Below are 15,451 nucleotides of genomic sequence, written 5' to 3'. Positions count from 1 at the left end.
AGTGTCTTTGAAGATTGACGCAAGCCGAAGTAGTCAATGATAGTGGTCGAAAGTTACCGAAAGTACTCCGAAGGATTGCGAGGGTGTCAATTAACATTATAGTGTTCACAAGTTGGCGATAGCGTGCGTTAAAAGTAATGGTAAGTGTCTTTGAAGATTGACGCAAGCCGAAGTAGTCAATGATAGTGGTCGAAAGTTACCGAAAGTACCCCGAAGGATTGCGAGGGTGTCAATTAACATTATAGTGTTCACAAGTTGGCGATAGCGTGCGTTCCAAGTAACGGTATAAGTCTCTATGAAGATTGACGCAAGTAGAAGTAGTCAATGATAGTGGTCGGAAGTTACCGAAAGTACCCCCGAAAGATGGCGAGAGTATTAATTTTGACAAAGGCATATAGCCATTTACGATAGCGCCGGTTCGTAGAAATGGTAAGTAAACATGAAGATTTAACGCAGGCCGACGAAGTCAACGATAGTGGTCAAACGTTGCCGAAAGTATCCCCGAAAGATGGGGACAGTGTTGATTTCACTGAACGCAATTTTGTAAAGGCATTTAAGCGTTTGCCATAGCGCGTGTTCAAAGTTATGGTAGGTTTAGTATATGAAAATTAACGCAAGTCGAGGAAGTCAACGATAATGGTCGAAAGTTACCGAAAGTACCCCCTAAAGATGGCGAAAGTGTTCATTACAGTGATTTAACATTATTAACTCAACAGTTGCAGCTTGGTATAAATTTATAGAATCAATAGTTGACAATCCACTATTCCACATTCTTGATGTGGCTTATACATTATCAACTCCTTTACCTTATACATTGGGCTTATTATGTATAACGTTATATACATTAACCAAATCTCATTCACGTTAAACGGAAAGCAAATCTCTACGCTCTACTCTCAAGGCAACCAAGACCACAGTTGAGGATCGAGAATGAAAAGTTACAAGATCGGTAACACTACTTGAAGTTAACGAAGTTGATGCACGTTCGGCAAGTGTACGGAATCGCGCGATCGAAAGCGTATTAGTCATGGACATAAAGGTTACTAAAGCACTCTATACATAACAAAGCATAAAATAATTGATAACGGCGACGGAAGGTTAACAAGAGCGCAAAAACATTCATGTAAATACATAGTGTTAAAAAGAAGATACACCATTAAACAACGCGGTATAAATTTGGTTTACAACATCATGGTGACAGCTAGACGCCCATTTTAGATTTACAGGAGGTCGGTTTTGGGCGAAGCTCGCAAAGACATTTAAGTCTTTTCTATAGCGCGCTTTCGAAGTAACCAGTAATAAGTTTATAATGAAGATTAACGCAAGTCGAAGTAGTCAATGACAGTGGTCGAAAGTTACCGAAAGTACCCCGAAGGATTGCGAGGGTGTCATTTAACATTATAGTGTTCACAAGTTGGCAATAGCGTGCGTTCCAAGTAATGGTGCAAGTCTCTATGAAGATTGACGCAAATCGACTGTAGTCAATGATAGTGGTAGAAAGTTACCGAAAGGACCCCCGAAAGATGGCGTGGGTATTCATTTTGACAAAGCCATATAGCCATTTACGATAGCGCCGGTTCGTAGAAATGGTAAGTAAACATGAAGATGTAACGCAGGGCGAAGAAGTCAACGATAATGGTCAAAAGTTGCTGAAAGTATCCCCAAAAGAAGGGGACAGTGTTCATTTCACTGAACGCAATTTTGTAAAGGTATTTAAGCGTTTCCCATAGCGCGTGTTCGAAGTTATGGTACGTTTAGTATATGAAGATTAACGCAAGCCGAAGTAGTCAAGTCGAAAGTTACCGAAAGTACCCCCCAAAAATGGCGAGAGTGTTCTTTAAGCGTTTAGGAACACGAAGATTAATGAAAGCCGAAGAAGCCGACAATAGTACTCGCAAGTTACCAACACTGCCCCAAAGGTTGGCGAGAGCCCATCATATTTCTCGATCAACATGAAAGATATTTTGAATAGACCTATCCTTAATAATTTCAGAACAAAAGAAAAGCCATTGTTGCCCAGTAGCAGTCGTTTCTGTAAGAAGGAAAGTCCTCCTTCGAAAATGTTGACTGCTACCGTAGCAGAATTCTACAAAGTTTTATTAAGCTTTTACATTACTGGAAAATTATTAGATTAAGTTTCTAAAGTATTTCATCTTGATCGCTACATCTTCACTTTAGCTGTATTGTAAGACGCAGGCACTTCTTCTGATGTCCAACTTGAGAAACACGTCCTAAAACAGAAGAAAGTGCAATGTTTATCAGGAGACTGTAGAAATGGAGAAATTTGAGTACTGGTTATTTTGTGCTCTTGTTTTTCGCGTTGGTTAGTTATTTAAGTGATTTACAGTCTAATAGCCCGCTATTTTTTGGACCGCCCCTGCTCGAACCCAGTTGCAAAAACTGGGGTTATTCAATTCTTCTCAAGAGATAACGTACCTTCCATTGTTGGTGTTGTTTCATCAGGTAGTACAGGTTTCACCGGGTGACGATTTTCCAATCTTGGTACACTATAAAAGTGTAATTTGAAAAAGAACCTGAACTCTGTAAATAAAACGACCAAAGTAAATGTCTGTTAGCAAAATATAAATAAAGCATCTCAATGATAAAAACTTCAGGTACTTCTGCCACACTTAACGCCATTTTCGGGTTTAACAGTACTTTTTGCAATAAGCACATATAAGAAACTTATATTACTGATTCCCGTTTGCAATAGGGATAAATGAGTTCATTTCAGTCGTTCACTTCTTTGTTCTCTATTCTCTCACTACCAAAAGACGCCGGCTACTACTCTTACGATGTTGTGCTCTTATTCTAGAGTATATCAATCCGACCTTCTCGAGCTCCTCGTGGTGCTCGATATGTAGTCCTAAGGAGAAAACCGGGCATTAATGCAAAGAAACATATCTATTGTACCTGAAGAGTAGAAAACGCCTCCCCACGTGATGAACAAATTCAATCTAGAAAATAAAAAAGCTAAAGAAAAAGAAACAGGCGCTTAGAGGTGTTACCAACAGACTTAAATATTATTGACCTAATACAACCCATTTTGATTTGCACCGATAAGGGATATAGATAAGAAATGAAGTTTAACGCCCACTAAAAATATCTGACCATCGGCAGATATTCTTAGTGGGCCGAGAGATAAAAAATCATATCAATAAAGACAAGTCGACTCTCACTGAACCCTCAAACAGCATTTTCCCTGTAACAACAACTGCGCAAAATCGTGAAGTTACACTATAAATACAATAAATTCATTTCCGACGTCTCCACTTAGATATATATAAAGCGTCCAGCAAAAGCCTTGTTATAACCTGCAAAGATATAACAGCGGAGAGTCAAGCACTTAAATAATTTCAAGGTTCAAATCTATGTTTACTAAGTGAAATATACAATTTGAATCATTAAAGTTACTATCTTTTTATGGTATCTAATAATCTAAAGGTATATCAGTAATAATAATAATAACAATAACAATTATAATAAATAGTAATAATTCTATTAATAGTTTATTTAAAAGATCCAAATGAAATTATACGCAATTAAAAATAAATTAAATTAACGTGAAAAAAGGTCTCTCCTCAATTGAAATGATTGTGACTGCAAATCCCATTGGCCCTAGTTAAGAGCAGATATCAGGCAAAGACATTACGGAGTTCACATATCTTCTCAAGTGGAAACTTTCTAAAGGTAAATCTCATTGGTCCTAGTTAACAGCAGATTTCGGGCAAATGTAATTGGGGGTTTTTCTTCTCAGACTAGGGAGCTCCTGTCTCCTTTGCTTGCTGGGTTGGAATCCCAGTTTATCTAATCTTAACAGTAAGTAATAACTACGATAGACTAAAGTATCAGTCGAGGGAGCCCCTGACTCCATTGCTTGCTGAGTTGGAGTCCCAGTTTCTCTAATTTTAATAGTAAGTAATAACTATGATAGACTGAAGTATCAGTCCAGGAAGCTCCTGTCTCCCTTGCTTGCTGGGTTGAAATCCCAGTTTATCTAGTTTTAATAGTAAGTTTCATCTATTATTGACTGAAGTATCAGTCCAGGGAGCTCTTGTCTCCCTTGCTTGCTGGGTCGGAATCCCAGTTTATCTAGTTTTAATGGTAAGTTTCATCTATTATTGACTGAAGTATCAGTCCAGGGAGCTCTTTTCTCCTTTGCTTGCTGGGTTGGAATCCCAGTTTATCTAGTTTTAATAGTATGTTTCATCTATTATTGACTGAAGTATCAGTCCAGGGAGCTCTTGTCTCCCATGCTTGCTGGAGTGGAAACCCAGTTTATCTAGTTTTAATAGTAAGTTTCATCTGTTAGTGACTGAAGTATCAGTCCAGGGAGCTGCTGTATCTCTTGCTTGCTGGGTTGGAATCCCAGTTTATCTAGTTTTAATAGTAAGTTTTATCTGTTATTGACTGAAGTATCAGTCAAGGGAGCTGCTGTATCCCTTGCTTGCTGGGTTGGAATCCCAGTTTGTCTAGTTTCAATAGTAAGTTTTATCTACTATTGACTGAAGTATCAGTCTGGGAGCTCCTGTCTCCCTTGCTTGCTGGGCTGGAATCCCAGTTGCCCTAAGTGCATATTACTTTTAAAATCAGTGATAATCTTCTTAGAGCAACAACTCTTTCCAAGAAAATCTGAAAATATACCTAAAATAACTGAGATTTTTCTTATTTAAACAACAACAACAAAAAATTTAAAGGCTTGAAAAAACCTGTTTTGTTACAGAAGCTGAGATATGGTATGACCTAAAGAAAAGGGTGTATGGCCTGTGCAGTATCCGAGACGCACGTGAGTGCAACGGCCATATAAATTGGGGGACCTCCGCTTGCGTCCAAACCGGGACACCTGGGCATGAGCGCTTACAACAGACTTGTTTCGTGACAGAAGCTGAGATATGGCATGACCCGATGAGCGGTACACCGCTTCGGCCCGTGCAGTATCACTCGTAAAGCTCTGCACCACTGCAGAATGAGTTGATAAGCACTTGAGTGCAACGGCCGTTTTCTTATCAGGTGCCCAATACATCACCTGCCAGTCAGAGGCGACCACCCAGACCTCGGTGTAACTGATGGCTCAGTACCACTCTCACGGCATAAGTAGACAAGCACCCTGTGGAACGCACAAAACCCTCCACCTGGCTTGAGGCCACTGTATTGGCAACAATAGGCCAACTTTGTATTTGGAATCCCCTTTTTCTACTTACGGCTGCTATTAAATTTATTGAAAGAATTGCTGCTGCTTGAACATTATAATACTATAAATAATAATTAAATCTAAGATGTAATGCACTTCATTTAGTTCTAGAATTAGGGTATTAAAGGTTCTACTACATGCATAATAGACTGTAGTATCGATCCAGGTATTACTTATTTTGCTTGCTGCGTTGGAATCCCAGTGAATGATTTCTTTTAAAAGTAAGTTTCATCTCTCATTGACTAAAGTATCATTCCAGGGAGCCCCTGTCTCCCTTGCTTGCAGGGTTAAAAACCCAGTTTATCTACTTTTAATAGTAAGTTTCATCTACGATACACTGTAGTATCAGATTAGATAACTATGATAGACTGAAGTATCAGTCCAGGGAGCTCCTGTCTCCCTTGCTTGCTGGGTTGGAATCCCAGTTTATCTAATGTTAATAGTATGTTAAATAACTATCATGGACTGAAGTTTCAGTCCAGGGAGCTCCTGTCTCCCTTGCTTGCTGGGTTGGAATCCCAGTTTATCTACTTTTAACAGTAAGTTTTATCTATTATTGACTGAAGTATCAGTCCGGGAGCTCCTGTCTCCCTTGCTTGCTGGGTTGGAATCCCAGTTTATCTAGTTTTAATAGTAACTTTCATCTATTATTGACTGAAGTATCAGTCCAGGGAGATCCTGTCTCCCTTGCTTGCTGGGTTGGAATCCCAGTTTGTCTAGTTTTAACAGTAAGTTTCATTTATTATTGACTAAAGTATCAGTCCAGGGAGCTCCTGTCTCCCTTGCTTGCTGGGTTTGAATCCCAGTTTGTCTAGTTTCAATAGTAAGTTTTATCTATTATTGACTGAAGTATCAGTCCGGGAGCTCCTGTCTCCCTTGGTTGCTGGGTTGGAATCCCAGTTTATCTAGTTTTAATGGTAAGTTTCATCTATTATTGACTGAAGTATCAGTCCAGGGAGATCCTGTCTCCCTTGCTTGCTGGGTTGGAATCCCAGTTTGTCTAGTTTTAATAGTAAGTTTCATTTATTATTGACTAAAGTATCAGTCCAGGGAGCTCCTGTGTCCCTTGCTTGCTGGGTTGGAATCTCAGTTTGTCTAGTTTCAATAGTAAGTTTTATCTATTATTGACTGAAGTATCAGTCCAGGGAACTCCTGTGTCCCTTGCTTGCTGGGTTGGAATCCCAGTTTATGTAGTTTTAATAGTAAGTTTCATCTATTATTGACTGAAGTATCAGTGCAGGGAGCTCCTGTCTCCCTTGCTTGATGGGTTGGAAATCCCAGGTTATCTAGTGTTTTTAAAATAGTTAGTTAAAAACAGTAAGTCCCATCTATCATAGACTAAGGTATCAGTCCAGGGAGTAGCATTAATTACTTTCTGTGTGTTCTCAGAGTGTTATCTGGGATAGAATCTTTATGGAAAACCACTGCCAATGGGCAGAGTTTATTAACTTTATATAAATATTATGTATTATGTCATAGTTTAGGGAGCATCTGTCTCCCATTTTCGCTGAGTTGGAATCTTACTTGACCTTATAGATGTAACTTGCTTTTTATAGATAACAGAATTTTCATGTATTGTAATACTTCAAGGAAGATCCTTAGGAGCCATAATTTATTAAGTCACTAAATAAAGATCGAGATTGGGGTTGTTACAAACTCCGAGCTCTTACCATTTTAAGAATATCCTGGTTTAGTTTATTAGACTGTTACCTACATGAGTGAAAAAGACAAAAAAAATTAGTCAAAGCATAACAAAATGATGAAGTCAGACATGATTTGATGAAATACTCTTTATCTGGCTGTCAAAATTTTATTGTGATAGGTTTTTGAAATCAGTGATTACCTAGGGGTGTGCCCCCCGGTTCTCCAAGTCCTGGCCGTTTTTAGAACAAAAAGGTGCAAAACCCATACCCTTTGGGGTGGCACATACCTAGCTGGCTTATATAAGGGGGAGCACTTCCCCGGAGAAAATCCATGTATCTTAAAAATTCTGCCCATGGGCCTGGGTGCCCACTAAATGCTTTATTTGGTTGAGACTCTTTGAAAAGGAAACAAGTGGGTGGAAGGGTCGATAACTAAAACAGTTCAAAGGAATGTATATAAAAATTTTATGACTCTTGTCAGTAAGTGAAAAAGGGAATAATTTTCGTTTTAGTAAGTGGATGCAGGCTAAGAAGATAATTTGTCACAATACAATTTCTACTTTTTATCCTCTAACACCCATGTCTCATTTTAGTCTATTTGCTTATTGGGATAATGCTCATAAAACTAATATATTAAAGTTTGTATTGTTCAGAAAGCTACTGCCTCCCATTTCTTTGCTGAGTATGAATAACAGTTGAGCTGGTGTATACTTCCTCATATAAATATCAGACTTTGGATGGAATAGTTCAGGGAGAATCTGTATCCCATTTCTTTGCTGGGTTGGAATCCCAGTTGACCTAAGTATATTGTTTAATCAAAGTTTTTATGTAAAGGTTAGAATATATCATAGCGCATCAAACATTGCTAATTGTTGCTCTCACAGGTTTAAAACTGGATTATTCCTTTGCATGTTTGAGAGGGGCAGCATTATGTCTTATGCCATCTATCATGCAGTTGGAATTTTACAGTGTAGTTTGTTTTGACCATGAATTCTGGTATCTTCTACACTGTGTTGCTAGACTGCTTAATCTATATAAATAGAATAAAATTATTTTAATATTGTATTTACCTTTCTTGTTTCTTGTTGGTCAAATCTTTTAAATTGTGCCTCTGATCTCTTGGCATATCTCTAGGTGATAAAGAAATGAACTTAATTAACTTACGGCCTCATACTTTCAGGAAAAAAAAAACTGAAGCCCTTGTGATTCCGAAAAGGCTCAAGTTCTCCTTGGATGACCGAGAAGATACAAATTTTATAGCCCCGCTTAGAATGCATTTCTAGAGATTTAACAGTACTGTAGTCTGCAGGATTCTCATTAAGTGCCGGCAGCCGGCTAAAAAACTGGCTACTTCGAGTTTTGAGGCGCCTACTTTTTGGGGAACTACAGGAAGGTGCGAAAGTGAAAGCCTGAAATCACCGCCTACTTTTACATCCTAGCCATCTACTCCATAACGAGAATTACTCAGCTGATTACTTCATAATTTCAATGCAATTAGGAGGAAATCGTCGTTGAGTGCCCCTGTAAATGTAATACCTTTATGTCTGTCCTGACCTTTTGATTCTATTGACTTCTTTGGTATTTTGGTTTTTATATTGCAGAGTCCTTTCTTGAAATTTTTGTAGGTACTATTAAGCTTAAATTAGGTTCGCACTGCTCCAAACTAACAGCCACACGCCGTCATATTGGCCGGGACACCAGTAGACCCTGGGACGAGGAATCTTCGTGGTTTATACCACAGGCTAACCACACAATCTGCTTGTTTCTAAATAAGTTTGCTTCGAATTCATCTTTACATTAGCAATATATCGCCAACTATGTATAAAGATTAATGTTAAATAAACAGTGTACTACCTTACCTAATGTATGTGTCTTTTTGCCTCCAAGAAGGTATTTTCAGCGATTTTGACTGATTTTGAGTTCGCCTGGATGACTGCGTAAAAAGTGAAGAAAAAAGGAGTTAACAAATGAGCCATTTTGCCAAGTCTGTAGTTTGAACTTTAACGGCAAGATCCTGAGTAGTCAGTTCATAAAGTCACCAACAAAAGATCGGGATTGGGGTTGTTACAAGTACTTACCGTTTTAAAAATCGTCCAGTTTAGTTGCAGGGACTGCACTTAAAAATTAATCGGACTGTACTTCTGTTAGATTGTTCGCCTACATGAGTGAACAAGACAAAAAAATAGTTAAAGCATAACAAAGAACTCGTTAATCTGGCAGTCAAAGGAAAGAGAAAGATGGTGTTAAGCTAAGGGGAGCCGGAGGTGTTGTTACAGGCCCTAGTATGTAAACCTTGACCGTTGTTTGCATTATTAGCTATTATTTACTACTTGAAGAAAATCTCTTGTGGGGTATTCCTGGTGATTCTTGGTGGGGGTGAGCCGCCCTGTTCTTTAACTCCTGGCCTTATTGCAGACAAATAAAAGTCATTTTCCGCACCTTTTTTCAGTCCTGGCCTCTAGGCAGAAATTATGTCAAAGAATTCGCAAATATTTCTTTTTCTTTCTTATTCTTTAATTTGGAATTGAGACGACAAATACGTGCTTACAAGGCGTTTTTTTCCATCGAAAACCACACCCAATTCCAAACCAAAATGAGCAAAGTGCATACCCGTTTCTAGACCGAAAAAGCGCAAAAACCATGTCCTTTGGGTTGGCACATGCCTATGTGGCTTACAGTGTATATAAGGGAATAACCCCTGGAAGAAAACCTAAGTATCTTAAAAGTTCTGTCCGCGGGCCTGAGTGCCCTCTAAATGCTTCATTTGGCCGAGACATGCTCTTTGAAAAGGAAAGAATCGATTTGAAGGGATGATACTGAACGAAACAACACAAAGGTAAAAACAAATTTGGACGACTCTCGTCAGTAAACGAAAAGGAAACGATTTTCATTTTAGCAAATGGTTGTAGACTAAGAAGAGAACTTGTCACAATATAATTTTTGCTCTTAATTTATTCTCTAATAACCATGTCCCATTTTGCTCTTACGTGTTTAACTTTAAAAAAACATTGAAGTAAATATATAAGTGATAACAACTTTATAAAGCAGTCTATTTGCTCATCGGGATAAGGCTCGTAAAACTAATTAGTATATGGCCTAAAGTGAAAATCGCTCAGGAGCAAATATTGTCCAGAGAAAATCAATCATACTTCAACTCGATCGTTACCGGGTCTAACATAAATAAGTTATAGTAACCTCAGGTCTCCTACAAAAAAACTGACGCACGTTTTCTATCACCAAATATTAAAACCATTATTTATCCTTATGTCAGTTTATGATTGTCCTGGTTAAGGTGACTTTTTACTTGGATAGTTACCTCTACAAATCTCTCGCTGTTTTTCCTCCATGAGCTTATAACTCTCTTCGTTACGTTCCTCATCACTCAACCATGCACTGAATTTTACTTCTCAAACCTGAGGGAAAACAAAAAGGAAAGACATACCACTGCCGATTAAAATAAAACACTCTGAAAGGTTTCAGTTGAGAAACAAGTTCACAGTCTAAATAGTGTGCAATTGGCAGCTCTTTGGCAATTCGTCCAGACAAGAGAAAGGCAAGAGATATAGCAATAGCTGTAACACTTACACTTTTCATATTGATTCGCGAGTTGAATTTCTTCACTGTGTTTTTCGTACAGTTCTAGTGTTACACCACGTTGCAATAGAAGGAACAGTTTTAGCAGCAGTAACTTTCATCAGGTATCGTTAAACACAAGCGATCCATGATCGTTCAGGAGAGACTAGCTCGAAACTACGATGCCGTTAAGAAATTTCAAAAATCATTTCGGGGTTATTTGCGCATGGGTGAATATAGATGACTCATTATTCTATTTTGGTTCTCGTAAAAAAAATAATGAGAATCTAACGTATTGAAAACACCTGTGAAGTATAATGATTTACATATTAATTTTGTTCCTTTTTTAGCGGATTGCGCTCAGAACTACATGCAAATGATAAACCTTAAGAAACTTCTCGGGTGTTGGCCATTTCAAATCATTCAAAATTTTCGTAATAGTTCAAGGAGTTGTGCCATATTCATTTTTAACAAAACGTGCCGCTCGTCTCTGCGCACTCTCATCAAATAATGTCCTTTCAGTAGTGTTTTTGAATGTGCGGACCCCATGCGCAACATCCATATATTCAAGCTGTGATCTAACTATAGCAAGATAGGCTTGCTGTTTTACGTTTTCTGGACATTTACTTAATTTTTTTCTTATAAAGCCATTAAAGAGATCTGTTGGCTTTGCCTATAATTCCAGCAATTTATAGATCACTGGATATCTCAACTCCAAGGTATTTGTGGTGATCAACAGCTTCCAAGGGTTCTCCATGGATGGTGCGTTGCACAGTATTTCCCACTTTTTTGGAACAAGGATTTTTGATTATGGCCCATACAGGACATCAACAGTTTTTTTTTTTCCCGATTGAAATTTTTATCTCATTTGTTTGTTACGAAATTGGTATTGTGAAATCATTCAATACTACAACTCGGATTTTTGCGTTAGAAATCCGAGTTGCCTAATTTCAAAATACACGAGTCGTATTTTTATCGGGTTGTTTAATCTCCAAAATACCCAATGCGGATTTATAACGCAAAAATCCGAGTTGTTCATTTGAAACATTGACAACTCGGATTTTTGGGCTAGAAATCTGAGTTGTATATTTCGAAAATTAGACAACTCGGATTGTGGTAAAAATCCGTGTTGTTCAATTGAAAAATTAGTAACTAGGATTTTTGCGACTTATAAGTCCGAGTTCGTGTATTTTAGAGACTAAACAACTCGGATTTTTGCGGGAAAAATCCGAGTTGTTTAATTGACAAATCAACAACTCGGATTTCTGCGTTATAAATCTCAGTTGTGTATTTCAGAGATCAAACAACTCGGATTACTGCGGTAAAAATCCGAGTTGTTTAATCATGGAAAAATTAACAATTCGGATTTTGCATTAGAAATCCGAGTTGTGTACTTTAGAGATTGCACAACTTGGATTTTTTCGATCAAAATCCGAGTTGTGTAATTGAAAAATTAACAACTCGGATTTTTGCAGAAAAAAATCCGTTTTTTATTTGAAAAGACTTAACAACTCACATTTTGTGACAAACATTAAGATGAAAATTGTCCTATATGGGCCACGGTAATACGGTTGATAGATGACTTGAAAGCAGCGACCATTTTGAGGCAAGAACGTCAACCGGAAGTGGACTTTTTGCGCTCTTAAAATTTTTTACGTAAGAAAAGAGTCCATCTCCCACAGGATTTGTTTGGATGACCAATATGGCCGCCGTGACGTCATGTGGTCTTGATGCATGTGATCACATAAATCCACTCCACTATTCTTGTGAACCCAGTAAAAAATAACCCCGGCCCATGCTCTGATCCTGGCTCTGATCAATGACCTCCTCAATATTGTGTTTTTCGCGGCATTTTCGTTGAACGCGAGCTTTTTATGTATCAGTGTGATAGAAGTGATTTTTTTGAACTGGCAATTTTGATCAAAAGTTTTCCTCAACTTGCTGCGCTTTTGGAATGAATGATGATTGTTTTCTACCTAAAAGTTTTTAAAGTTTGTATTCTCGCTTTTTCGCACTTTTAACTTTAGTCGTGACGAGTGGGTGTAAAACAAGCTATTATAGTCGTCGCATATTGATTGGTTTTGTCAAACTGATGGTGGTGATCAACATCACTAGGCGATCAAATGTTAGGAGTCAAAATGGTTCCTGTGCTAGCAATTCTTTAACACTAGTTTTCCTTAACTTCTTCTTCGCTTTTATTGTCTACTGAGAAGTTTTGAAAGTTTGTGTGTTTCTTTCCTGGTACTTTTAAATTTATTCAGGGGCTAGCTTGTGGTAATTCACACACCTATAGGCCTTTTTCAAAAATTCCATAATACTCTTTGTTGTCCCTCCAAATTTTGCATAGCATTGTTTTCAATTTCTCTTGGGGCGAAAGGTCTATTGTCTACTCATTCACTAGCCAGTTTTCTCATCGATTTGTCAAGTTTTAATCAAGTCGACATTTTTTTCTGAATGCGTCTAATTCAAGCGTTAGTCTAATTGTTGATTGGTGGACTGAGTGCTGTTTTTCTCAATGCATTCTGATGCATTGTCAAGTCCCATGTGTATCCACAGTTTTCAACCAAGAGCCACGTTACGTAATTGAGTGAGTCAGCAATTTTTACTCTTTGAAGTAATATATCAAACATGAGACGTAGTGTTTCATCACCAGTTCTCAAACTCATTAATAATTCATTAAGAAAATACAAAGGAAATTAATGTTTAATGAGTGTTTGGAAATCGGATGAAACACTGCTTAGTATTTGCATCCTTAATTTCTCCTTCAAAAATGATTTTGTTTGAGAAGAAATATCAAACATTCGACACAGTGTTTCATCACCAGATGAAACACCTCGAAGTTCGTCAAAAATACTCCGCTGCGCGTCGTATTTTCAACTCTCTTCTCGGTGTTTCATCTGGTGATGAAACACTGCATCTCATGTTTGATATATTACATGAAACACCGAGAAGAGAGTTGAAAATACGACGCGCAGCGGAGTATTTTTGACGAACTTCGAGGTGTTTCATCTGGTGATGAAACACTTTGTCGAATGTTTGATATTTCTTCTCAAACAAAATCATTTTTGAAGGAGAAATTAAGGATGCAAAAATGACCAGTTTTTCATCTGATATCCAAACACTCATTAAACATTAATTTTCTTTGAATTTTCTTTATGAATTATTAATGAGTTTGAGAATGCTATGATCAATGACATCCTCCTCAATATTGTGTTCTTCGCGGAATTTTCGTTGAACGCGAACTTTTTATGTGTCAGTGTGATAGAAGTGATTTTTTTGAACTGGCAATTTTAATCAAAAGTTTTCCTCAACTTGCTGCGCTTTTCAAATGAATGATGATTTTTGTCTCCCTAAAAGTTTTTAAAGTTTGTATTCTCGCTTTTTCGCACTGTTAACTTTAGTCGTGACGAGCGAGTGCAAAACAAGCTATTGTAGTCTTCGCATATTCATTAGTTTAGTCAAACTGATGGTGGTGATCAACATCACTGAGCAATCAAATGTTAGGAGTCAAAATGGATATGGTTCTTGTGTTAGCAATTCTTTAACTTAAGTTTTCCTCAACTTTCTTCGCTTTAATTGTCTACCGAGAAGTTTTTGAAAGTTTGTGTGTTTCTTTCCTGGTACTTTTAAATTTATTCAGGGCTAACTTGTGGTAATTCACACGGCGATAGGCCTTTTTCAAAAATACCATAATACTTTTTTTCGCTCCAAAATTTTGCATTAGCATTGTTTCAATTTCTCTTGGGGCGAAAAGCCTATTGTCTACTCATTCTCTAGCCAGTTTTGTCATCGATTTGTCAAGTTTTAATCAAGTCGGCATTGTTTTTTCTGAATGCGTCTAATTCAGTCTAATTGTTGCTTGGTGAACTGAGTGCTGTTTTTCTCAATGCATCACGGTTAAGTCCCATGCTTATCCACTAGTATTCTGTTTTTAACCAAGAGCTACGTTACGTAATTGAGTGAGTCGGCAATCTGTTTTCTTTGAATGTGACCAATCTATGCATTGATTGCCCATTGTTGAACATAGAGCGCGTGCTTTTCTCACATATAGTTTCAAGAAAAGATTTGCCAAAAACATTTCTCGTACTGGTTTGAATGTTAATCGAGCGACTGTATAAATGGAGACACCAATTTCCACTTGATTTAACTGTGTTTAAAGCCAGAAACCTTCGTATCTTGCATTGCCTGGGCAGCAGTACGTGAATACCAAACTCAGCTAGCCGATCCCTGGTCTGGAATGAAAGTCAAGATTCTCTTTTATTTCCTCGAAAACAGCAGGTTTGTCCTTAGTTCAACTTTAACTTTTGGTTACGCTATCGTTTGCTTTTTTTTCTGCAAAAATTTGTTAGTCAATTTAAAGAAACGGTGATAAGAGTCCAAATTTATTTAACTGTTCTTACTGGTTATTTTTGCTGCAGAAAGAAATTATTCTTTTTACATAACGGATCAGTTATGTGATAATTCTTTCCTCTGTGTGTTATTGTCGCCCGAAGTTACCTGTGAACATGCATGGTCCCCTCGTTATGTTGGTTCGGCGAATGTTGAACTGGAGGGACAAAAAAGTAATAAAGGTTACGTGTAGTCAACAAGATAAACGCGAGTTGCGATTGTTAAGGTCAAATAGACCTATTTTGTTGATGTCCATGTACTTAGATTTTTCGCTCTGATAGACTACACTTATAACATAAACTTCAAACGTTGGACAGTTTTTTGTTACTCTGACTTAGAATATGTGCTTTTATATTTGATTAACCGCGACATTAATGTACCATTTAAAGGTATAGATTATGCAGTTGTTTTATGCCGCACAAACGCAATGCCAACAACCCAACTGTTGGCAATTTTGACGTAAAGTGCTTAGCTTGCACCGGGAGAGAATTACAATGCTTCCCGGGAAGGTTCAAGCTGACATAAGATAAAAGTCGACAGAGGGGCAAGGCAGGTGTTAATTAAACTGAAGGCAACGAGAAATCAGTAAAACAAGAGAATAAGGTTAATTGGCAGTGCAATTAATTCTTAACACGTTAGTACGGTAGTATTTACA

Source organism: Porites lutea, chromosome 6, assembly GCF_958299795.1.
Source record: "Porites lutea chromosome 6, jaPorLute2.1, whole genome shotgun sequence".
Taxonomy (NCBI): Eukaryota; Metazoa; Cnidaria; class Anthozoa; order Scleractinia; family Poritidae; genus Porites; species Porites lutea.
The sequence above is the reverse complement of the archived record's forward strand: the minus strand, read 5'-3'. Positions refer to the sequence as shown.